Source organism: Opisthorchis viverrini (genome assembly GCF_000715545.1).
Source record: "Opisthorchis viverrini unplaced genomic scaffold opera_v5_168, whole genome shotgun sequence".
NCBI lineage: Eukaryota > Metazoa > Platyhelminthes > Trematoda > Opisthorchiida > Opisthorchiidae > Opisthorchis > Opisthorchis viverrini.
The window spans coordinates 742,736-745,789 of NW_008751823.1; positions in this window are offsets into that span (position 1 = coordinate 742,736).

Consider the following 3,054-nt stretch of genomic DNA (forward strand, 5'->3'; position numbering starts at 1 on the left):
AGAAGAGAGCTAACCCTTTACTGTCATACGTCCACAGCAGTTAACGTAGAGCGTCTTGAGGAGGTGCAGGAATTTATAAGGGAAATCGCTGCTCCGTAGACAATGCCATAATGCTAGACGATCAACGGAGTCATAGGCAGGCTTTTAAGTCAAGAAAAACTATCATTATTTGCTGTCTGAAGTATTGTCATTCACGCAAATTCTGTCGAAGGGTACACACATGATCTATACAGCACCCTGAGTGACAGAACCTGGCATAGAAGTCATGGATTTGTTTGTTCCTCTGTTCGGCCAAACTTCAGAAGATAAGACCGGAAAGCATGTTCAATGTTACAGATACCATGCTGATGACAAGCACAAAGCGTTTATTTACTATTTTTTCGATGAGGGTGCCTGTCAATCTGTCCCGTTCTACCATTCCCTCCAATCCATGTGGCATCAATTAGTTTCTTGGGGTGGGTGACCAGAGATTTTCCGTCTCCTATGAAGAAGGAACCGCCCGATCCTATTTGCCTATTTGCCTTTGAGAATGGATATTTATTCTTTCCTTTGGTGGGCAGTTAAATGGCGCACCACATCCGGGGTATGAATCGCGGGAGGCCAGATAAACTGTTCTTCGAGATATTTAACCGGATCGGCGCTTTTAGGAATGGCTTACCGAATTTTACTCATTGTTTCACTCAGGTGATCAAATCGCGTCGTGTGAGGCAATTCTGTTGTCGATGGCAAAAGCCTTCTCCGTCTTCTGGGCCTTCGATGTGCAGCAAAGCCATCGACCTTTCCTTGGGCTCTTTACTATTTGACATTTGAGAGATTTGCGTGCGTTGTCTTACTCGTCGTCTGCTGATTTGGATTTTCTGGCATCAGTCAATGCTAGCGATCTCGACAAAATTCGATTGGAAATTTGGTCGTATTGGAGAAGTCAGACAAACAGCACCGAACGCCGCTAGCACAGCTCATTTCACATGTTACCATGCTTCATCCAAATGCTCCGTACCAGTACAGTGTCGGTTTACTGTAGAGAGTTGGTGAAGTAGCTCATGCCGGTACTGCTGAGCTACGGTAGTTCTTCGAAGATGGTATGCTTCTGCCTACCTTAAGAGTGCCTGAAGGGAGCGGACTGTCAGACGTGCTCGCATTATGGCGTGATGGGAATCAAGTCGTGTGCCTCAGGACCTTGACTCTGCACCGGTGGCTGATCGCCACGTAATCCCGTTGGGTCCATGTTAATTCTGCGCTTGTTTGTATCCAGGTAATGCGATGCGAAAATTTATGTTAAAAATTCATCCTGCCTAGAAACACTCGATTGTAAGCACAAAAATGGAGTACTCTGTCGGTTGCGCGTGCCGCGAACACTGACTCCGAATCAAGCTGTACCTGGATTCGATGTCTCAATGGTATGAGCTACTCGGCAACAGGGGGCTGACCTGTTTCGAGATTACAGGGAATGAACCATGGATAGTTCACCCTTACTGTTACCACGCACAGTAGAGGTGTTTTCGGCTGCATCGGGCCCTGGGCAAGTTTTACTTTTGTTTCTACCTTATTGGGAAATTCAGCCAACGGGGCGATTGGACTGTACAGGTTCCCAACCCGTAATAGCTCGGGTAAGGCGGTATCGCTGATTCCATAAATGTGGGCATACTGGTTGTCTACGGGAAACACCCTGACATATTCAAACTTCCATTGCAAAGAACACTATGGTATTGCCTCCAGGCCGACTCGCACCGCGATTACTCATAGTGTTGGGATTTCGTTGCTCTTAGTCTGACTGTTTTCCTTTGACATACCTGGCATGTCTGTAAATTGTGGAACATCCACTGTTCGACTAGTGGGATCAACGCAACGATCAAACCCCTTCACTACTTCGAGTTTCTACGCTCCTGTTGGATAGTTTTGCACATTTTCAGGGGCTTGTTAAAACCAGTAGGGGAGTCCAGTAATCTGAAATGAGACTATTCGAAAGAGTGGGTGAACCCCTGATTGGCATACAACCGTCTCTCCATAAGACATCTGAATGTCTGACTCCTAAAAGGTGACCGGAACAGCATGCACACTGTCTGCGACGCATTTCAGCCAAGCCTTTTTTTGGGTGTAACATATGGTAAATCGTGGTCTTGAAACCTCGGCACGGCTCAGGATATGCACTCCTGATTAGCTCTGATAAGAGCAAAAATCAATTCCAGTGCTTTCCCCCTTTGGTGTGGTCTTGTCAAAATAGTTTTATGGGACAAGGATGAGGACTGTTCAAAAGACAGTCGTGTGGAAGCTGTATTTCTGGGGCTGTAAGTAAATGGTTCTTCGAGACGAGCCGATTGTTTGCACACTGAAGTCCACTTCAAAAAGTTTTATGCTTAGCCAACATATCCGACGACAGCGGATATGGAAAAACCTCACTGCTCCACAGCAAAGACTATCAGCATTTCTGAGCATTTCTATCCAGAATTGTCATCCGTGTCCCGTACACTATGAAGCCATCATAACGATGCATTTTGATCCCCCTAATAATATGGGACAAAAGCTTTCGACTTACGGCAGTTCGGGTATCCAAGGTTTTCTAAACTGGACTTCCCAACCAACCCTACGACCCTCGGTCCATCACTAGACCACATGAACAGGACAGCAAACTTTGTACACATAGACTCTGAAGTTAGCAATGTTGCGGAATGTAGGCAGCTCGGGTGCGTGGACTTCCCACCCTACGACCCTCGGTCCATCACTAGACCACATGAACAGGACAGCAAACTTTGTACACATAGACTCTGAAGTTAGCAATGCAATGGAATGTAGGCAGCTCGGGTGCGCTGTTTGGTTGTTGGTCTGTTCGTCGAGCTTGGCAGTTGGATTGCAAACGTTTCATCACCAATCCAGGTGACATTGTCAGTGCAGGGTTAAGGACGATGTCACCTCGATTGGTGATGAAACGTTTGCAATCCAACTGCCAAGCTCGACGAACAGACCAACAACCAAACAGCGCACCCGAGCTGCCTACATTCCGCAACATTGCTAACTTCAGAGTCTATGTGTACAAAGTTTGCTGTCCTGTTCATGTGG